The sequence below is a fragment of the Spermophilus citellus genome (assembly GCF_964194105.1).
Source record: "Spermophilus citellus genome assembly, chromosome: 5".
In the NCBI taxonomy this organism is placed as follows: Eukaryota; Metazoa; Chordata; class Mammalia; order Rodentia; family Sciuridae; genus Spermophilus; species Spermophilus citellus.
This window is the reverse complement of record NC_138186.1, coordinates 46493151-46516923: the sequence shown is the minus strand read 5'-3', so window position 1 is coordinate 46516923 and position 23773 is coordinate 46493151. Positions and strand designations below refer to the sequence as shown.

General features: G+C 43.6%; 1 long non-coding RNA gene across 3 annotated transcripts; it reads right to left on the bottom strand.

The window, feature by feature from the left end:
• Positions 1–6315: 6315 nt before the first annotated feature.
• Positions 6316–23245, bottom strand: LOC308648988. 3 transcript variants are annotated; one of them, XR_014021949.1, is made up of 4 exons: positions 21487–23245; positions 20670–20952; positions 8242–8287; positions 6316–7449 (listed from the first exon to the last, which is right to left on the bottom strand). It is a non-coding gene; the product is annotated as an uncharacterized lncRNA (long non-coding RNA). The 3 variants fall into 3 exon arrangements; XR_014021950.1 differs by having other exon boundaries at positions 20861–20952; XR_014021951.1 differs by lacking the exon at positions 20670–20952.
• Positions 23246–23773: the final 528 nt, after the last annotated feature.

The window sequence follows — 23773 nt, the reverse complement described above, 5'->3', positions numbered from 1 at the left end:
TGCCCTTCAATGGATGAATGGATTAAAAAAATGTGGCATCTATACACCATGGAGTATTACGCAGCACTAAAAAATGACAAAATCATGGAATTCGCAGGGAAATGGATGGCACTAGAGCAGATTATGCTTAGTGAAGCTAGCCAATCCCTAAAAAACAAATACAAAATGACTTCTTTGATATAATGAGAGCAATTAAGATTAGAGAAGGGAGGAAGAGCAGGAAGAAAAGACTAGCAATAAACAGAGACATGAAGGGGGAGGGAAAGGGAAAGAAAATGGGAATTACATGGAAATGGAGGGAGAGCCGCATTGTTATACAAAAATACATATAAGAGGCTGTGAGGGGAATGGGAAAATAAATAAGGAGAGAAATAAATTACAGTGGATGGGGTAGATAGAGAGGATGGGAGGGGAGGGGAGGGGGGATAGTATAGGATAGGAAAGGTAGCAGAATACAACAGTTACTAATATGGCATTTTGTAAAAATGGGGATATGTAACTGATATGATTTTGAAATCTGCGTTGGGGGTAAAAATGGGAGCTCATAACTCACTCAAAGCTTATGTAAGAAATATGCTATGTCAAGAGCTTTGTAATGTTTTGAACAACCAATAAAAAAAAAAAGATTCTGGATGAGAAAAAAAAAAAAAAGGAATGCAATGGGCCCTCAATAGGGCAAGAATCAGGAGATTAACCCAGTTAACACCAGTCTCAAGGATTAATTTAGACAGTGTTTACTTCTATTCATCCTTTCTACCTTCCCTGAGCTTTGAGGGTGGTACACACAGCATAATTTCCAGTTTATATTAAGGGCCTTTGAAATCAATTGAGATAATTTGTACATCAAGGCCAGGCCATTGTCAGACCCCAAAATTAGAGGGAAGCCAAATCTAGGAACATTCTCATTTATTAGTTTTTTTATCTACTATTTGTGCCATTTCCACCCAGATTGGAAAAACATCTGCCCAGCCAGAGACAGTTTCAACAAAAACTAACAAGTATTTATATTCATATAGTCCAAGTTTAATTTCAGTAAAGTCTAATTCCCAAAATTTACCAGGTACAGAATCTTAACTCCTGTTTTCTTGTGGAAGTTGATCCTTCTAGCATTTACCTGTGTACATGTCATGCAACAATTTGAGACATCTTGAAGCATCCCTCGATGTCCCTGAAGCCAACATAGGATGAGATTAATTATGACATCTTCTTGGGTGATAAATGCATGGCTGGATGAAGATCAGTTAACCATTTTCTACCTAGTAGCTTAGATATGCAGATTTTTCCATTTGAGAGGTTCCACCAGCCATGACAGTTTTGTTGGGCACCCAATGACAAGTTTATTTTTTTCTGTAGTGTGTGAAGAGGCCTCCTCCCCAATTTTAACAGAAAATTTTGGATAATTGGAGAGTTGTTGGATAGTTTGGTGTCTTGGATCTCCAAGGGCTATTTCCCTGGCTGTTTGATCAGCCTAGTTGTTTCCTTGAGTCTGAGGACTATCATCTTTGCAGTGTCCAGGCCAGTGGATAATTATCTGGCAACCAGATGGATAGCCTCCAGTAATTGAAGAATTTATTGTTTATTTTCAATTGTCTTACCATATGAAGTTAAAAGTCCCCTTTGTTTATATATCCGTCCATGCACATGTGCTGTAGCAAAAACATAGTGGCTGTTTGTGTGAATATTCACCCCTTTTCCTTCTGCTCATCTCAATGCCTGTGTGATAGCAATGATTTCTGCTTTTTGGGTTGATGAGCTCCTGGGCAAACCCTGTGCCCAAATAACTTATTTTTGGCCCATATCTACTGCTACTCCAACATACCTCATTCCATCTCAGATGTAACTGCTGCCAGCAGTGTAAAGGTCTGAATCTCTGACGCTGAGAAGAATTTCAGTCAGGTCTAGTCAAGTACATTGGATGACATCCAGCATCTGTGAACGGTCATGAATTGGCTCCTACAGGTTGTTGTCTGGCAGCAGCGTTGTTGAATTGACTGCCATGGATTTATTGAATGTTAATCTGTCCTTGTCTAGGAGGAAAGCCTGTTATTAAGTGAGGCGGGCATTTGTCATCCAATGATTTGTGGCATCCCTCAATAGATCTTCCACTGTGTGTGGAACAGTCACAGTAAGAGTCTGCCCCAGCGTTAGTTTGTCTGTGTCCTTCAGGAGTGCAGTAGCCACTATGGCTCTTAAACAAGGAGGCCACCCTGATGCTACCAGATCAAGCCTTTTTGAAATGTAGGCAATTGATCTTTTCTATAGCCCTAGATTTTGGGTAAGCACTCCCTTTGCAATACCCTTTTTCTCATGAACATACAGATGGAAGGGTTTAGAGATATCAGGGATGCTTAGGACAGGAGCATACCAGAGCCTTTTTTAGATTTTTAAAGGCTAATTCATTTTCTACAGTCCAAGCTAAAGGTCAGTTGCCTCCCACAGTTGCAATATGTAGAAGAGGCTTGTCAATATCAGCAAATCCGGGTATCCAAAGGCGACAGTACCTGACTGCCCCTAGGAATTTCCTAACCTGCTTTTTAGAGTTGGGATTGGAATCTTCATTATGGCCTCTATGTGGGCTTGGGACAGCAGCTTTTTCCCTTCCATCAGTTCATATCCTAAATAAGTAACTCGAGGGGAACAGATTTGTGCTTTGTTTTTGGAGACTCAATACCCAAATTGAGCCAAGGTCCTCATTATGCCCCAGGTGGCCTTTCAACAGTCTCTTTCATCCCTTGCTGCTAGCAAAAGATCATCCACATATTGAATTAAGGTTATCTTGAGGTACTCACTGCAGAAAAGGCTCAAATCTTTGTTGAGTTCTTCACTGAAGATGGTGGGGGAGCTCTTAAATCCCTGATGTAGTCGAGTCCAGGTTGGTTGTCCCAATATTCCCTGCTCCAGGTCAGTCCATTCAAATGCAAAGATGAGATGACTCAGTTTTGACAAAGGAATGGAGAAAAATGCATCTTTCAAATCTAATACTGTGTAGATCCTATGTTCTGATGCCAACAGACTGAGCAAGGTATAAGGGTTTGGGACAGTTGGATATATGGTTTCTACCCATTTGTTCACTTTCCTTAAGTTCTGTACTGGTATCTAATCATGAATCCCAGGCCTTTGGACAGACAACAAAGGGGTGTTCCAAGGTGACTGATATCTAATTAGTATTTCCTCTTCTGGGAGACATCTAATATGGGTTTTGATTCTTTCTCTGGCTTCAGAGCTGATGGGGTATTGTCTAATCTGAATTGGCATAGCCCCAGATATTAGTTGTATTACAACCTAGGAGGGTTATCCTTAGCCCAAACTGTAAGAATTTCTTGGATTAATATTTTTTTCTATTTTCCTTCTAAGCTTGGATAAGATTTTGAGAGAGCAGATATTCCTTCCTTAGTGGGCATGATATAGTTAAGGCTCTTGTAGGACTCCCCAATTGTAGGGAATTCATATACCCTGAAAATGATATAGTTTCCTAAAGTTTGCTTAGAAGTTTCCATCCCAGCAATGGGAAAGTCCATTCAGGGATAACAATGAGAGAGTGAGTCACAGTTCCTTGTCCTACATCAACAGTGGTCCATGTATAATTTTTAATTTCTCCTATTTCTCCTTGTACTTCCATATTTTCATTAGTGAGGGGTCCTGGTGGCTTCTGCAACACCAAATGTGAAAGCCCCTGTATCCACTAAGAAATTTAGAGGTTGGCTCCCAATTTTGAAGGTTACCATTGGCTCTTGGGAGCCTAGTTTGTAAGAGCCATGGTCCCCCTATTCTTCTAAAGTTAGAGCTGGTTTTAGATGAGGGGATTTGGCCTGCAGCTGGGGAAAGTCCTTTTGATTTTGTTGGGGGCATTTATTTTTTCCAGTGTCCAAATTCTTACAGAATACTGATCTGTCTTTTGCCTCTGCTGTATGCAGTCTGCATCTGTCTGGGATTGAAAATTTCAGTAGATTGTAGCACAGCCCCTGTGGCCCAATTTATTTCCTTTATCAGTAGAGCATCCTGGCTGTTTCTATTTTCAAACACCTTTTGAGCTAGCTCCAATAGCTCTGACCTGTTTTTCCTCAAAAAGCCATCAATCTTTTGAATATTTTTATGGAGGTCTGGGGCCCACTGAGTTACAAAAGCCAGATCAATTGCCTTCAGGTTTTTTTGGGTTCTCAAGCTCTATAGGAGTATATATAGATGGTATGCCTACAGGAAGGAGCCTTATCAGAAATGCTGAAGGCGACATGTCTGGGCTTTGTTTTACCTGTGGCAGTGAGTGGAAGTTCTGAGAGCTGCCATCTTTGCTTACAGCTCACCCCTGTACTGGAGAAACAAAGAACGGCATTGTGGCATAAATGCACTATCAACACAGGCCCTTTCCTGGCAGGCCCCCAAATTGAGATTCAAGTCAAGTTTCCAGATTCTCTGTGGCAGTTGGACATCTGTGAAGGCAGGCACTATGCCATCAGAGGAAGCAGCACCAAGGCACAAGCATCTGTTCCCTTGCAACCTGCACTGCTGGCTGCACAGCAGCTCTAATCTAACCTGATGCCACAGCGGCAATCCAAATCCCCACTCCTGATTATCTTTCAGGAGATACCTTTTGCTCTTCCCCTCTGCATGCTTATCCTAACTCCCATGGTGAACCATTCTGCCATTTATTCTGTCTCCATTGGAAGTGGATGGAATGTCCACTCCCATTTCCTTCACACTCTAGCCCTTGGGGTGAATGTTTCAATATACACATTTTGCTTTAGAGTTTTAACCTTTGCTCAATGAAGTTGAAAACTTCCAGGGATATTAGAAAAGGGAGCTAACCTAAGGCAATTGACATTGACATAGAGGTCAGATTCCATGCAGTTTTTACTGTAGTAAATGTTTTGAAAATACTCAGAGTCATTTGCTTCTCAATGGCCCTTACCTGGGCAATGTCCTTCCTCTCTAGAGTGGGGGAACTGGTCTCACCAATACAAGGAGATTTGGAGGGTGGCTGGGAAGAAACACATGGAAACAATACTTTTGGAGGCGCTCAATTCCCTCCCCTATTACTGGAGCTCCAAGTTGTCCCCCAATTACTGGACAAGGTCCCAAGAGGCACTGCTCTTATGCATCATGGCAAGTGGATATTGAATATTTTCTACTTCCTGGGAGATGTGTGATTATCCTGGTCTGGGAGTACTTGCTACCAGGTAAGCTGATGCACAAAGAGAGTTACCACAAGATTAAGGAGCAAAAAAGGTTAGGACCACGTCACCCAAAGTTCTTCTGTTGCCAAAATAAAAAGGTTTCAAGGGAGGCTACATGACTCTTCCAAACCAAATCATACTTGTCAAAAGTGAGGTCCAAGCCCTCAAACTGTAGTGACTTTCTTATGACCATCATGAAAACAAATGCATCTGCTCATATTATACATTTAGGTCCCTACCAAAAGTCAAGCATGCTTCAGCTCCTAGAATCCTCCCATTCAATGGCAATGATTTTTAGAAGAACTTAAACTGATGTGTCAGTCCATTTTATACAAAAATGACAAGTCCCAACTAGGGCTGGTGGAATATGTTATGTCACTAATGTGTTTGCCTATTGGTGGATGCACACTGCATGGAGAAGTCTATTTCCAGCTGAACATTCCCCATTCTTCTCTTAATAGACCAGATTAAAAAATCAGGTACAAGGGGGCCTTTTCCTAAATGGAAGCCGAGGGCATCAGCTTCACCTTGGTGTGCTGAGGTATTGCTCCCTTGGTGGCATCAGTGCTAATGAAACACCTCTTCCACCCCCTGTATAGGAACAAAACCATCAAGTCATCTGAAATGTTCTCGAGCCAGCCCTGTGCTCACATTTGTGTGAACTCCACAGAGGCCTTCCCCTTTATAACTGTTATCTGTTAGTGTATGGAAAATTTATTGCTTCTAAACAACAACCTGGTTTTAGTGCAGATCATAAGCCATCACCTTCAGTACAGGTAGTACAGAATGCCGACATCCAATACTCATGCCGACTCTTGATTAAATGGAAGGGGTAAGGGAAAGTGTAAGAAGATCCATAGAACTGCAGATCAGAGAGACTGAGAGGACCCCAGAGAACAGGAAGCCATCCTGTGCACCTTCTGCAAAGCGGAGGGTCATTGCAGACACAATTATCTCCAATGCTTCCCAGAGAAGCCATTAAGGTCAGCCAGACACAGACCCATCCTGGCAAGAGGCACTACTCATAGAGGAGAGCTAAAGAAGTCAGAGGTCTTCAAAAATGTCCCCAAGTTGATGTCTGAGGTATCTCAGTTATTGCATAGGAATACATAGGAAAAAAGTCAATTTGGACAAACTAGGTCCTCAAACACAGGACAGGATACCTAAAATCACAGCCCTGTGTGGATGTTGAAAAAGAAAAGGAATATTGGTTTCTTTGATTGTTGATTAAGGTAAAGATGCACTTGTGTCAGCCCTACCTCACACTAAGGGACACTGGAGGCCAAGAAAAAAAGGGTTCCTCTATGAGAGAGTAACCCCAATCACAAGATTCACTAACTGGTCTTGAGTTCATCTCAGTGAGAGTGCAATGAAATGCTGGATAGGAAGCAGTAGGCATAATGCCTGACAGAGTGTGCTACTTTTACTTTTATTTTGATAATCAGTACACATACCTGAAATGAAGTTCATGAAATGCCACAAAAACAGCTTCTTGGGTTTGAATTAGAAAATACTTGGACATGAAATTGTAATGGGCAATGGAAATCAAGGCATGTAAGGTGACCCAATAAGCAGATTGGGTGATAAGCACACAGAAGGAAGAAATCAGGAAGCCTTTTGTCAATGTTTGTAGAATCCTGGAGGATTAGGAATTCCAAACATCAAGAAGTAAGGAAGGAAGGAGGGGGAGGAGGGAGGGAGGTAGGAAGGAAAGAAGAAAGAAGTAGTTATGGAACATTTGAACGCAGGTTCCCATTATAACCTTTATTTTTATTCACTGAAGATGAAAACTGGCAGACCGGTTCTAGAGTTTATGTGTCAACCAGTATGCTCTGGTTTCCTATAAGATAGGCAGAACTTGAAGAGGACTCAGCTGGTGAGCATCACATATGTAGAGGGGAAGAAATGAGAGCAGGACACCTATCAGAAGCATCACACAGTCTTCTAGGCATAAGGTCTTGAGGAATTGGAGTCAGACGTAGACACTAGTTGTGGAAAGGGGGAAAGAAGAGATGATCAGCTCTGTGAGAGCAAGACAGCGAAAAGAGGAGCTTGCTCATGGCACTCTGGAAAGAATTTAGCACTTTTACCTCATAGGATTACTTCTTCATTTGGACAGGAAAGAGACATCAGAAAATGTTGGTTCTTTCTGCATTCAGGTTGGTTTCATAGAACACATTTTCATCCAGGATACCAATTCATTTGGATACATCACCTGTTTGATTGCTTCTGCACCTTGCTCTTTCACCCTCTCAACCTTAAAGAAGGAACTGAGGGTCTGAAAAAGAGACAATAAGAAGCAATCAACACCTAGGGTAGAAACAATAACAGCAAATGCCCCTCCCCACATCTTGATTCTGGTTCTCAGGCTTGTTGGAAACAGCCTGTCAGCACAATGGAACAGATCTTCCAGAAGCACAGGAAACCTATGAGAAGAGCTGTAGGTGGGCGAGGCTGGGCTTGTGGCTAAGTGGTCCAATGCCGGCCGGGCATGTTTGAGGCCCTGGTTTCTATGGTGTGCACACAGTATCAATGATTACATTCTCTAACTAAGGAATTCCAAAGAAAAACTGTAGGATCAGGAACACTAAGACCTCAGGCCACACAGCCTTTCACAGTCCTACTCCTGGGCAGTACCTATGAGGTCTCCATGTTCAGGCTTCACCAGCACCAATGAGGGTGAAGTCCTGCAGCACTTTGTAATCATTGAAAGATACAGAGGTTGTCATTTTGAATGCAACTGTCATTTGACCAGAGATGCTTCCTCATCTGCACATGAAGTGACAGATTACCCATGTTTTCCTTGGATTTTTTTCAATGACTGGCTAGGGCATGTAGCGGTGTTATTATGTTTCCTTCCAATATGCTCCAGCACCCCCAGAACACATACTGAAACCAGGTGTCATGGCAAGGCCTCAGAAAGCCATGGAAATACCTCTCAGGTCTCTTTGAAAAACCATCTTGCACAAAAACAGTGAATCCTGGCCAATATTTTCAAATTTTCAGCCCCTTGTTGGAAATGTCTCCTAGAGCTTTAAACTCAGATCTCTGTGTTTCCTTAGAAACCTACCTGTTCCGGAGTGGGTCCTCTGCATGCAGGCTGTTTCCCCAAGGCACTGTGTGAAATACATGATGAGACACAATATTAATCTATGCTTTCTATTTTTTTTTAAGAGAGAGAGGGAAGAGAGAAATTTTTAATATTTATTTTTCAGTTTTCGGTGGACACAACATCTTTATTTTATTTTATTTTCTATGTGGTGCTGAGGATCAAACCCAGTGCCCTACATATGCCAGGCAAGCATGTTAATGCTTGAGCCACATCCCCAGCACTAAATCTATGCTTTCTTCATAGGGAAAAGAAAACCAATCTAGTTGAGGTGCACAAACTCCAATGATTTTGCACCTAAGAACTCACTCTCCTTTCCACTCTCTCTAACACTTCTACACCTCATGCTGAGAATGATGGATTCGATAAGAGCTAGTCCCTGACCAAAATTCTGAAGTGCATAGATGAGAGAGGATTTGTCAGTAACCACTCTCTGCTAGTACTGAGGGCCCATTCTAGAGGTGTCACTGTGAATTGCAGGGATGCCTTCGCAGAATGAGCTCTCTTGGGTCTCCTGTGCTTGGCCATTTCACCTCTTTCCCTTGGAGCTGCAGAGGGGGTAAGAAATAGAAAGATATCTTGGGAAGAAAAGATACCTTGGGAAGAAGTTTCCCATTTCGAACAGCATTTCAAAGGGCAGGTGGCCAGAGTGGACTAGAGTCTACTAAGGGGTTGGGCTGGCTGCTCCAAACCCCGCCTGTGGGCTCTTTCTGCTCTGCAGGTGCCATGGCACCCCTAATCCAGAGAGCCTGCCCTAATTCATGCCTTCCCTCCTCACGACCAGCCCTCTTTTGGTGCCAATCCTGCTCTGGGGAGCTGACTGAACCCGAGGGTGCTCATGAGATAGCTCCTCAGAAAACCTTGTTGGCACTCATACCACTCATTCCTCTAGCATCAAAGGTTGTTTCCCCAGACATCCTCACAGGAGCTGCTTCTCTCTACTGAAGTTTCTAGGTGACCTCCATTTTGTCAGAATCAGGCAGGCATTACCCTCATTTTCCGGGTGAGGAAGCAGAGGCTGAGGGCCTGATATTAAGTGATTTCTCCCAGTTATACCCCAGAGCTGACCTTTAGAAAATGCTCCCAAACTTCAGTTACCCTATACTTCCTAAAGCCAAATTGCAGCTCCAACCACATGGGAACTACTTCCTGGAGTCACGCAGAATTGGGCCCAATGACTTCTTCTATAGGCTTCTTTGGATACCTGCAATGCATGTTGCCTCTCTCAACCCCAATGCAACTATCCTTTTCACCTCTGGGACCAACTGTGAGTTCCTGAGGTCAGGGCCAGTGACATGCACATTTGTCTGGCTTGCTCCCCACATGAGCGCATCCTCTGTCAAGGCACTCACTGATGTGCATTGTGTGCAAATCTGGCTGAGGAAACCCTTCCTGAGGCAGGTACAGATCCTACAACTCTGCTCTCTCACACCTGTACTTAGAAAGATCAGATCAGCCCTGCTCTGTGCTGTTTGGAATGTAGTAGAGGGTTAAAAAGTTTAGGTGGGCTTGCCTGTAACTGGCTCAGGATCATTGCAGTTCAATGGTGAGTAGGGATGTCCTAACCTCATGACTCTGCTATCTGATGGGAGTTGGATTAGACAAGTCTCCAAGTCTCCTCCCACTGGAGACCATGGGGTTCTGGGAAATCTATGGAAAACACTATATGCCACTATGTTGGGGTGTTTGCCACGTGGGAGGACAAGGATGTGTTTGGTGGTAGAAATGTGATGAGAGGCACTCTGAGTGAAGGGGCAGTCTGAGCCAAAGTCCAGAGTTCCTGGTGGACACTGGCATGCCCGAAGGGAATGGTGTCTGAAGGATGGGGAGGGAGATGAAGCTGGAAAGGGATACAGGATCACATAGGAGATAGCTCCCACTGGGATGGATGATGCCAAAGAAACACTGGTTGAAGAAACAACAGACAAGAGTCCAGGAGCCACAGAAGGAATTTTGAACCACAAGGTACTTTGGAGCTTGTGTCTCCTTGACTACTCATGCAGAAACTTCTTGTTACCTGGGCTGTCCAATGTTCACTGTGTTCCCTGACCCACTTCCCTCTGAAAAACTTATCCACAGGGCTGGGATTGTGGCACCGTGGTACAGCACTAGCCTAGCATGTGTGAGACACTGTGTTGGATTCTAAGCACAACACATCAATCAATTAATAAAATGAGGGTCCATCCACAATGTAAAAAAAACAGAAAAATGAGAAGAAGAAGGAGGAGGAGGAGGAGGAGGAGGAGGAGGAGGAGGAGGAGGAGCTATGCAGAAATGGCTCCCTAACCACCAACCCCATACATAGAAACTCCTGAGGGTGTGAGGGCCTTTTCCTGGGGGCTGTTCTGTGCATTCCCCATATGAACTGGGGAACAGACAATTCTGTCTTGGGTCCATTCTTTGATAGAAGACAACTATGCTCATGACATGTCACAAGATGGAGTCCCTTCCTTGCATCAACTGTCACCCACTCCACAACCACCTATCCTGGAATTCTCAGTGCTCAGAACCCTCTGACCTCATCTTGAGGGCATAATGAGGCTGAGGCCTTTTGAGGACTCCCATTGGTGGAACAAGCAGTGGGGGAGTTCATTCTTTCCGGAGCCTTAGGACTGGTAAGAAGCCTCCAACTGATGGATTCCCCAAAGGAGGACCTGGGCTTTCCTGGATGTAAGTAGCCCTCCTGTTCTTTGTGTGTAGGGGAATTCCCTTTGGAAGGATGCGGAGGTGGCTGCCTGTGGGAAGTGCTAGGCAGTTAAGAGGTAGGCTCCACTAGAAGAGGAGGGACTCCAGGTAGACACACACTACATTCTGCCCAAACAGAAAAGCTACATGGGAGTCCTTGTCAAGAGGGGAGCTTTGACTTCCTCAAGGACCTTGCCCTTAGTGAGTCTGAGGGATCAGATGGGTCTGGGACTGGGAGCCAGAAGGTCTGACAGAGTCCGGGTAGGTCATGGCCCCTGTACACCTAGTGTTCCTTATCTGTCAAAGGTGAAAGTGACCTCTCAGGCTTCCTGCCAAACTAGCTTGGACCCAATCAGAAGAGAATTGGCATGTCTTAGAGGAGGGTGGGAATAAATGAATGGATGAATGAACCAGGTCAAGTAGAGGAAGAAGAAAGAGTCCAGGTCTCAAGCTACAGCTGTCAGTCAGCTTGCCTCTTTCTGTTTCAGCCTTAAATTGGATTCCCTTTATTATGGATTACTGGGGCTGTATTATGTGATCACTGTGGGCTTCCTTCTTTCTTTGCTGCAAGAGGAAAGTGAAGGAGCATTCCTGGCAGTTGATGAAAGTGCTGAGAGCCGCCACCTTCATTTACAGCCCACTCCTGTACTGGAGAAACAAAAACAACAATATGGCATGAAGTCAGCTTTCAACATAGGCCATTCCCCGGCTGGTCCCCAAACTGACTAGCCAGTGGAGATTCCAGATTCTGGGTAGTAGTTGGACACCTGTGAAGGCAGGCACTATGCCATCAGAGGAAGCAGCACCAAGGCACAGGCTCCTGTTAATCTGCCACCTGCGCTGCTGGCCGCACAGCAGCTCTTCCCTCACCTGGTGCCACAGCACCAACCTACATCCCCACTCTCTATTATCTTTCAGGAGATACCTTTTGCAACACTCCTCCACATGCTGAACCTATCTCTCGTGCTGGATCACTCTGCTTCCTACCACTGATTCACAGGGAACACACATACCACATTAATAGGGCCGGAGTTCTACTTCCTATCCCTCTAACCCTAAGAGGCTATCAAATGCTTGCTCCGTTTTTCAGATGATCTTCCAAAAATCAGCAGATATCCACTAGAGAAAAATTGCTCCAAAAACTGACCTTATTTCCCTAAGCATTTATTTTCTCCTAGATATTCATCCTCTTATTGATTCTCAAATACCTTCAAATAGTTGGGTAGGGGAGGAACTAGCTTTTATATTTGTTGTATGAAGAAAGTTTTCTTTCCAAATATTTTCTATCCCATAACTGAGAGTAGAAACAGCAACCTCCCTCTTTAACTTTCATACTCAAATGTCTTACATTCCCGACTTCCTCCAATATAGACTGACTTTTCTCCCTGAGAAAATTTCTCCATAACTACCTCTCTTCCTGTCCTGTAATAGAAGCAAAAATACCCCTTAATGTTTGTAACCTAATATCCTCAATTCAATTTTATCTATGTACTCTAAAACCGTACCACCACACCCATTATTCTCTCCATAGCTTTGTTTCCAGTCATACCCAGCCAATCTAATAGCTGCTTCTGTTCGCCTTCTGCACACTTTAAGCAACCAGCTACCATTATATTGATCTATTCTCACCTCTGAGAAAAGTTTTAAAACATGGCCTGGACACACCCCCTCTATTACCTCCAGTGCATCCTCTTTGCTCTTCCTTGGAGTAGGACTTTTACATTAATCTCTATAACAAAATTAAATTTTTTTGGTATTGCTAGGGAAGATCCTCATTACTTAAATATTGGCATGCTTTAGATTGAGGAGGAGGAGTACATCTGTTTGCTGAATTTTTTATGTGTGTTCAAGAAGACACTGGCAAATCCTTCAGACTACAAATTTCTCACTTTTGACCTCTGGTATACCTCAATCTTCTGGTTTTTATAACTTTCTTTGAAATTCTCAGATTTTATGCTGATTCTTCTTCTTTCAAAGAATGACCTCTGATGTTTCTATTATTTGCATGGTTGTATTATAAGACTCATTTTGCTTCTCTGCTAAACAGTTAAATCTACATTTCTAGACCTCTTCCTCATAGCTCCTCTTTAATTTTCCAATTTCCTACTGACTTATATTGGCCAGCATTTGAGTGCAACATGTTTGTAATTCAATTCAAAAATTTCCTTAAAGTATACTACTCACCTATAGTGCATCCAGATTAATGACAGCATTATCAATCCTACATAGTAAACAGTACTCATCTTTTTCATCCATTAATAAATAACCGATGGACAAATTGTGTCTATTCCATTTTCACTATTTTCCTGAATAGATGCCTTCCTTTCCAACTTGATTAGCACTGTCTGCATGCAGGTTGTTGCGATAGTAAGCATAGAGGTGACAAAAGTTTAACAAGTCTCTCAGACATTAATCTCTTGTCTGAAATCCATGTTTTACCCAAAACACAGAAGATATTTTAGGAAATGCCTTTTTGAAACCCTTCAAAACATCCATAGAAATAGAAATTTACTTTAAAAATGAGAATTTTAAAGCTAATGAATACATTATCTGCAATGAAAGAGTCAGTGGGTAATCTTCATAGCTAAATGGAAATAAAAGAATGAAGAGTCAGTGAGAATGAACTGTATCAATGGAAACTACACAACGTGAAAAACAGAAAAGAGACTGAACAAACAGATGGACTGAACATAATGGACCTAAACAACAATATCAAAAAGTCAAGCATAAGGATAACTGGAGTTCCAAAATCTGAGGGGTGAATAGGTCCTTCAAAATTAATGAAATAATGACTAAACATATCCATGTAAAATAGATAAACATATAGAATCAAGAAACTGAGTGAACCTCCCCCTCTCAAAAAAAAAAAGAACTTCAAAGTATGTAATCAAGCTATTGAAAACCAAAGATACAAAGAAAATCTAAAGAAGTCAAATGAAAATGAAATCCTCTATTCAGAGGACACTGAATTCTCTATCCAACAAAAATATCCTTCAGGAATAATGACAAACTGGAAACACCTTCATACTAAGGAGAAGAATCCATCACCTGCAGACATGACTACAAGAATGCGGAAAGAAACGTTGTAGACTGAATGGAAATGTTATTAGAGCCCAAACTGAAAATTTCATGTGTTCTTCCGTAGTTAGGTACTAATGTACATGTCTTGTGAAAAAAATACTGTAAACTGGGCTGGGGATGTAGCTCAAGTGGTAGCGCCCTCGCCTGGCATGCGTGCGGCCCGGGTTCGATCCTCAGCACCACATACAAACAAAGATGTTGTGTCCGCCGAAAACTAGAAAATAAATATTAAAAAATTCTCTCTCTCTCTCTCTCTCTCTCTCTCTCTCTCTCTCAAAAAATACTGTAAACTAAGAAAGAGGTTGTTGTAAATATAATGAGAACCAGAACAAAATAAGTGTAAGGAATTTTCCAAGATGAGAGAGAAAGAAAACCCCAGGATAGCAATAAATGGTGCTAGGAAAACAGGACATCCAAATGCAAATGTATGAAATTTAGACAATATTAAAAAATTATCTCAAATTCGTTTAAGGCCTAAATAGAATACTTGACAGTGCAAAATTATTTGAAGAAAAAGAATAAAGCTCTATGAAACTGGATCTGGGCAAACATTTTTTGGAATATAAACCCCAAAATACACATAACAAAAAAAAAAAAAAAAGGAGAAGAAGCACAAATGAGATTGTATCAAACCAACAAGCTCTCCAGCACAGCAAGAGAAACAATCAATAAAATAAACAGAAACATATTAAGGAACTCAAAACAACTCATGAGCAAGAAAACAACCCTAGTAATCAATCTTATGGTGTGTCCTCTTTTTAAGCCTTTAGTTCCTTAAGATGAAGAGCTAAAGGCTTTAACTGAGCCCTGGTTTAACTGGAGGGAAACAAGACTCCCAAAATCTTATCAGCTACTGAGTTTTATAAATCTTAAATACAGATTTGGCAAATTCAAAGTACAGAAACAATGAGGACCTGGTCACAGAGGGTGGCACAGGCCAATCACATAAGCTGAGGCATTCAGGCTCCTACAGCTCTGCAAACTCTTCTGCTTAGAAAAAAGGAACAGGAGGCTGAGCAGGGACCAACTGGGAGTCACATGGTTGTTAGAAACAGACCTCAGAACAAGAACTCAGGCCTATTCATGGCTCATCACTGTTCTGAAGCCTTAGCAATTACAGGCTAAGGTGGCAATAAACATGCCCTTTCCTTTATGCTAGACTCCTACAAAATGTTCCCACTCCATGAGGCTTCTGAAGGGAGACACAGCTGGATGGAACTGGAGACAAAAGCAAGTAAGAAAGCAAGGTCCCTCCTGCCACTCTCCTCACTGAGAACAAGGGCAATCAAGTTTGCCACAGATAGCCATCACTATGTGGACCTCTCAGGAGCTGTGCTGCCAGAGCCAAGAAAGAGTCTCAATAAGCATCAGACAGATGGGTATGTATTATTAATAAGCTAAATTTCTGCCCTCCTACAGGCATCAGGGGGATCAGAAATTACCCATTTGGAAGTTCTGCACACATTCAATGGACAAGCATTAGGAAACATCATCTCCACATGGTGGGGAGTGGAGGGAGGACCTGGGGTTCCCAACCCAGAATCAAAAGCTCTGTGGAGATCAGGCAGAAGTTTCTTCTCTTGCCTGATAACCTGGCATCCTTGCTTACTCCCCACTCATCCCTAATACTTGCACTTTATCTTCTGCCCAATACTCCCCCAGAGCCAAAGACTTCAGCAGCCACAAGCTCTGCATGACATCTTCACTCTCCTTCACTCTGCTCTCGTTTCACAGGCCTCCTTGCTTTTGTCTATTCCCAATTCAAGGTCTTTGCATATGGCTTATCCTTCTGCCAGGAACACCCTATCTGCAGTTGTCTATGTCCTCTCTTCCTTCAGATCTCAGCTCAAATATTATCCCCTTAGACATCTAGCAGACAATATCCACCCTTGTTCTTGATATCAGCTCAAACATCTTGAATGATAGCTTTAAGTAAACCCTATCATGCCCATACAATCTATAGCTTCCTGATAATTGTTCAGGTGAGTTAAATGATGTGGGAAGGTTTTAGTCCTCCATAGACTGAGATAAATGTACCTTTCTGCCTCATTTGTTTCTTTGAATGTACCTGATCCAAGCCATGTTTCCAGTGACCAATACAAAAATCCAAAGCTCTTTCCTGCTGCTCTCTATATGCCAGGACCACAAGAGCCTGTAAAAGTAGTGCTTCAATTCTAACTGCTCCATGGACTAGCTGGGTGATCTCAAAGCAGCCTGATTAACATGTGCCTTTGGGTCCTCACATATCAAGTAAACAAGATGATGGTTCTCCTCAATGGGCTGTGGTGGGAAGTTAAAGAGACCTGGCTTGGGGTCTTCTTGGAATGGTGCCAAGTAATACTTCCACAAGAAGTGAGGAATAAGACACTGAATGTTAGCACAAAGTCCATCCTCATCAATGGGCCAAGCCACTTTACAGGTGAGAGGCTGAGGCATGTCAGGAAATTTGTTCCAGACAACACATCAAAGCAACTACAGTCCCCACATTTCCTCTGAACCCTAAACATGCATATGAAAAAATTTAAAAGAAGTGAGAATCATTTACTTAAGAAGAGGATGTGCACATATGACAGCTAGAAGGAGCATAGTGGGCATGGGGTACATTAGCGTCAGATGACAGCAGACTTTCCAATTTTACCATTGCAGATTAAGCATCCCAATCCACAAATCCAAAATCTGAAACCTTTTGGTGTCAACTTGATGCCACAGGTAGAAAATTCAACACCTGAACTCATGTGACAGTTCACTTCAAAATAACAGACCCAGAATAGCCAAAGCAATCTTTAGCAAGAAAAGTGAAGCAGGAGGCATCACAATACCAGACCTTAAGCTATACTATAGAGCAATAGTAACAAAAACACCATGATATTGGCACCAAAATAGACATGTAGACCAATGGTACAGAATAGAGACACAGAAATCAACCCACATAAATAGTTATCTCATACTAGACAAAGGCAACAAAAACATATATAGCCTCTTCAACAAACAGTGCTGGGAAAACTGGAAATCCATATGTAGCAAGATCAAATTAACCTCCATCTCTCAATACACACAAAACTCACAGATATCCTACCCCTAATATAAGAAAAAGTAGGCCCAAATTTCATCATGTCAGATTAGGACCCAACTTCCTTAACAAGAGTCCTAAAGCACAAGAAACAAAAGCAAGAATCACTAAATGGGATGGATTCAAAGTAAAACATCTTCTCAGCAAAAGAGATAGATAATCATCGAGGTAAAGAGAGAGCCTACAGTATGGGAATGTAGTTTTACCACACATACATCAGATTGAGCACTAATCTCCAGTATATTTAAAGAACTCAAAAAACTTAAAATCAAACAAAGAAAAAAACAATCCAAACAATATATGGGCTAAGAAACTGAACAGAAATTTCTCAGAAGATATACAAGAAATCCACAAATTGATTATTTGTATTTGTATTGATATACAAGCAATCAACATCTTTAGTGGTTAGAAAAATTTAAATCAAAACTACTTTAAAATTTCATTTCAACCCAGTCAGAATGGAAGTTATGAAAAATACAAGTAATAATAAGTGTCAGATAGGATGTGGGGGAAAAGGTACACTCATATATTACTGGTGGTTGCAAACTAATGCAACCACTTTGAAAAGCAGGATGGAGATTCCTCAGAAAACTTGGAATGGAATCACCATTTGACCCAGCTATCCCACTCTTTGGTCTATACCCAAAGGACTTAAAATCAGCATACTCTAGTGATATGGCCACACCAATGTTTATAGCCACTGAATTCACAATAGTTAAACTGTAGAACTGACCTAGATGACCATTAATAGATGAATGGATAAAGAAACTGTGGTATATTCACACAAAGGAATATTACTCAGCCTTAAAAGAGAATAAAATTATGGCAATTTTAGTTAAATGGATGAAGATTGAGAATATGATGATAAGTGAAGTAATCCAATCCCAAAAAACTAAAGGCCAGGTGTTTTCTCTGATTAATGGAGCTGATCTATGATGGAGAAGGGGCCATACAAAAAATGAAAGAACTTTAGATTGGACAAAGGAGACAGTGGGAAGGGATTATGAGGATAGGAAAGATGGTGGAATTAAATTGGACATCATTACCCCTAGTACAGGTGTCATTGCACAAATGGTACATTACTATACCATGTATAACCAGAGAATTGAAATGTTGCACTTCATTTTTGTACAGTGAATTGAAATGCATTCTGCTGTCTGAATACATTCTACTGTCTACTTGTACAACTATATAGAACAAATTTAAAAATTTTTAAAAGCCTCCAGGATTTTAATACAGCTCTGCCTGAGCCTGAAGTACCTTCTTAACCTGCTTCACTGGTCCTGGGTCCTGATGGGTTTCTAGGTCAGCACTAGACATATTTTCTAGCCCTTAATGGCTGCCGAGGGTCAGGCCAAACTTGGAAGTTGTCCAGCTTATCTAGAAAAACTGATTAAGACTCACCTTTCAGGAAAAAAAAAAGGGTGAGGCACTGACAATCAGGGAAACAGCTCCTCTGAACCCAGAGGGAGGGAAGAGGGAAGACCTGATTTGGTGCTCAAATTTCTGAACAAGAGCTTTCAATACTATCCCACTGAAAACTGGCCCTCTGACATTGGAATAGATGTCTCTTGCCAAGGAGATAAGTAAAGGCACAAAAGAATGGAGGAGGTCTGCTTTGAGGGACATAGATGTTTTTTAACCAAGCCCTTAGGGAACCCATGCTCAAAAGAGAGCTCAAAGATTGAAAATTTGAAACAGTTTCCCTCCACTGGATCATTGCTTACTCTCTCAGGGCCCAGGATTACAATCTATACATTACAAATTATGCCCCCCCTCACATTCCAAGGATGTGGCGATGTGTGGGATTGGATAGAAACATTTGTGGTATCAGGACAGTGGGTAAGAGCTTGGCTCTGATGACAGACAGACCTGGGAAGTAAGTCCTAAATCTGCCCCTTTTTGACGGGATGCTCTTGGGCAAGTCATTTCCCCCTGTGAGCCTCAGTTGATCTCTCTGTGAAATGGGGACAAACTACCCACCTCATAAGTCTATTGTATACTTGAGAGTATGGTGCATACTATTCACTTGTAAATGGAAACTCTTATTCCTAAAATGAGGGCCCCCACCAATTCCAGATATTGAAAGCACCACAAATTTGCAACTGTGATTCCAGATCTGGAGTTCAACAGATCTGTCCAATGTAGCGAGGTTAGGCCCCTGCCCCTCCAAGACACCAAGCAGGGCGACTAGAGGTCTCTTTGAGTATGAGTAGCTCTCAGCCTATAGCCACACAGGAAGCTTATTCCAACCCTAAACCTTTCGGACCCCAGGACAGAGGCCCAGGACTCTGGCCACTAGGGGCAATGCAAAACCCACAGCCTGTTCTCTAAACCAAGCTGCACTGACAAGGACCAGACTGGGACATCAGGATAAACTCATCCTGCATATAATAAATTGAGTCCTAGAGAAGGAAAGAAATTAGGGCACAGTTCTGAGGAAGCTGGTGGAAAATCTAGGACCAGAACCTGAGCCAGAGCCCTCCCAGAAACTTTGCTGACACTCTCCCATGTGCCATTTCTCAATTCTGCCCTTCTCATTTGGACTAGCCTGCAATTTCCTGACAAACCTGGGCCATTCTGAGGGATCCCAGATATCTTGTATATTTCCTTATTGGAAAACACTGGGATTACAAACAGCCCTGGATCTGACTCATAACACAAAAAAGGAAAATCCACACACAGAGACACATACACACTCATGCTCCCTGCAAGGAGGGCAGCAACAGATCCCAGTCTCCAGGCTGCCCTAGGGGGCTATCTTCCTCCACACAGAAAGGGGCTCCTTCATTGTGCTCTTCCACTACATGCTTCAACCCCTAATGCACACATGCACACACACACAAGCACACCCATGCACACACAAGGAGCAGGTTGGCCCACAAGGTCTACAGCCATGCATAATCTTGGGCTTACAATTCCTAAGATGCAAACATGGCAATGTAGGCCAGGCTGAGTGATGGGGGGCTGACAAGGGAAGGGCTACACACACACTCCACACAAATACATAATCATACCCTTATTGATTCACACATATTCACACTTCATACAAATACAGACTCACAGAAATAGATCACACACACAGATTCACATACACACAATACCTAGATATACACTTGGACATCTCCAGACAAACGCATATATGTTCTCACATACTCCACCCACATGTCCTCACACACACAGCCATGTGTGTGTACTCACACACCCACACAAATACACACACAATCATAGCCTTATTGATTCACACATACTCACACATATTCACTCATAGCCTTATTGATTCACACATACTTATTGATTCAGTCCTTTCTGTATGGAAATGTTTTCCTTAGCCCCTACAACTATAAACACTCCCTACATCTACAGGTACCTGGGAGGTGATTGTTATGAATCCAGAGGTCAGACCTAGCTTCAGGCTGGCCCAAGGGAGAGTGAAAAGGCAGAGGAGCAGCAGAAGCCTGTCATCTTCCTGTGTGTGTGTGTGTGTGGGGGGGGGGGGTAAAGAGCAGAAGACCTGCCTAACAAGAGAGCATTCCAGATTATGACTTGGTACCCTCAGTGAGGGAGCTTCCTGGAGATGGTTCTAAGGACTGAGAATGTGGAGGTGCAGGAGGGAGTCTTTATGTTCCCAAACTGAAACTCTCTCCTTTGCTGAAGGCTGGGACACTTTTGGCAACCCCTTTAAACATCCTCCCTCCCGAGGAGCTTGTCTCTCCTTTAAGATCACATTACTGAGACCCACACACGTTCCATCACAAAACAGGCTTCCACCGGGACACCTCAAGGCATGCCTCCCACCTGAATGATCCTCATGCTGCATCTGACCCTACATATATCTTTTTTTTTTTTTTTGAGAGAGAGAGGGGAGGGAGAGAGAGAGAGAGAATTTTAATATTCATTTTTCAGTTTTCAGCGGACACAACATCTTTGTTTGTATGTGGTGCTGAGGATCCAACCCGGGCCACACGCATGCCAGGCGAGCGTGCTACCGCTTGAGCCACATCCCAGCCCCTATATATATATATATTTTTTTTTTAGCTGTAGGTGGTGGACACAGTTCCTTTATTTCATTTTTATGTGGTACTGAGGATTGAACCCAGTGCCTCACACTTGCTAGGCGAGCCCTCTACCACTGAGACACAAGACCAGCCCCCTACACAGATCTTAAAGATGCCAGAGGTACACCTTGCCTCTAGCCCCACAGACCCCAAACTCACAGGTCACCCCTCCAGCCCTGCTGAGGTAGACACCCACAAAGGGTAAGCCCCCTTCTAACGTGGCGGGTCCTGTCACCAAGTGGCACCTCTAGAGAAACTTCAGTCTCCCACCCAAGGCACCTGCACCCTTTGCGATTAGGTCCCAGTACCTACCACCTTTTTCAGGTTGTTCTCCAATTTCTGCTGGGTCTCCAACCCTGAGAGACAAAGCAAGAATGCTTGTGCGATCACGCGGTGGGAGCAGCAGAGACTGTCCTCCCTCATGCCTCCCTTACCCCATGGAGGCCACAGCAAAGCCTTGCACAGAATTCATTTGGCTTGGATCCTGTCATGAGCCGCTTTAAGGTCTGGCGGCTGCAGCGACTGTGGCGGCTGGGGCTCCTGCCTTCCTGAAGCTCTTGTGCTTCCTGGAAGCCGAGATAGCAGAGTCCTTGTCTCCAGCTATCTGGTGATGCCTGCGGGGGCTCTGGCGCTCAGGACGCAGCAGGTGGCTTTGCCTCCTGTGCTCTAAAGGTGGTTGCAGTGACAGTGACAGCTTCTGCGTCCTGGAGGTGGCTTTGGCTGCAGTGGACCTTTGCTATGGTGGCAGCAAGGCTGCGGCATTGGCTCTTGGCTCCAGCAGCAGCAGCGTCGTGGGTTGCAGCGTAGTGGCTCAACAAGGTGTTAGCTCCAGTAGTTCCTGTGCTCTGGCAGAAGCGATGGCGCTGGCATTGGCTTCTTGATCTGGTGGCAGCAGCGGCATTTGCTCCAGCGTTTCCTGTGTTCTGGCAGCAGTGGCGACTTTGTGTTCTTGGTGGCGAGGATGGCTCCGTGAGGCGGCGTCAGCGGTTCCTACGCTTCGGACTAGGCTTTGGCTCCCAACAGTTTCTGGGCTCTGGCGGCGTTGGCTCCGTGCTCTGGGGCTCTGGAGGCGGTGGCGATTCCTGCTTTCCGGAAGAGGCATTGGTTCCAAGGGTTCCGGCACTGCTGTGGCTGCGGCCGGCGACCTTGGCCCCAAGGTTCTTATGCTCTAGCGGCAGCAGTGGTAGTGGCGTTGGCTCGGTGTTCTGGTGGCAGCGAAGGTGGCCTCAGCTCCCTGCTATGGAAGTGGCAGGGGCGTTTCCTGCGCTCCCAAGGAGGCAAGGTGTTGGCTTCAACAGTTGCTGTGTTCTGGCTCCAACATTCCTGTGCTCTAGCAGCGGCTGCAGCAGCGCCTGTTGAGTCTGTGCTCTGGTGGTAGTGATGGCGGCGGCGGCTGCAATGGCCTTAGCTTCAACGTTCCTGTGCTCTGGTGGCAGCGACAGTGGTGTCAGCTCCCTTCTGTGGTGGCGGCAGCAGCAGCTCCTCTCTACTGTGGGGGCAGCGGCGATGGGGCTCCCTGATGTGGTGTTGGCATTGGCAGCGGCAGTGGCAGAGGCTCTGTGCTCTGGTGGCAGCCACTGTGGCTTCCTGCCTGCCCTAGTGGCATTTGCTCCCTGCTGTGGAGGCTCTGTGACTGAGGCTTCCTGCTGAGGCAGAGCTGGCTGTGGGACTCACTGCTGTGGTGGTGGTGGAGGCAGCCTTGGCAGCAGTGACCACAGCTGCTCCTGTGATCAAAACACAGCTACTGCAGCAGCTGTGCTAATGGTGGCAGGGAAAGTTAGCTCAAGTGCCCTGCCCTGAAGTGCCATGCCCTCAGGGGGCATGGTGGCAGAGACAATTCATAAATTTGGACCAACAGTGTTGCTACTTTTTCCAAATCCTTATTAGCATAAAGTAGAACCAATAGCTTTGACAAAAGAGGTATGTACACGCTAGCTGCGCACACTCAAGCACCAAACTTCTGTGCAATGTTAGGAGACAGATTTCGGCCTTTGGATTCAGCATACTCAGCACCCCCTATCCCTGTAAAACAAAATTGGTGGTGAGCTTCTGTGGTCTGCTTGAATACCTGTGAGTAGAGCCTGCTATTAAGAACTGCTTGGCTGCGCAGTCCTGTCACTAACTAGGAATTCACCCGCCAGTATAAGCAGGAAACTACTTATACTACAGGGACCTTTTAGCAAGGTGTACTTATTCATATATATCAATACAAATAGGATTTTATTTTCTTCATATGATTTCACATATTATTTATTCAAAAAATTGATTTAAAAATTAGACTCAGGCAATACATGGTGGCACATACCTGTAATCCTGGTTATTGGGAAGCTGAGGAAGGATGGTTGCCAGTTCAAATTACCTTGTTATTTTAAATGACCAAGAGAAAATCTATTTCCTGGAATTTATGTGTTTTACATAAATTTCCAAATTTGGGGATCAAGAGTTCTCTAGTATTATATCATTTTCATATCAATCTCTGTAGGGTCATTGAAGGTGCCTCTTCTTTTATGTAAGATATTGACAAATTTTGTCCCACGTCTTTCAATCAGTATGGTTAAAAATTTATCAATTATGGAGGTTGCTTTAATATCCAGGTTTA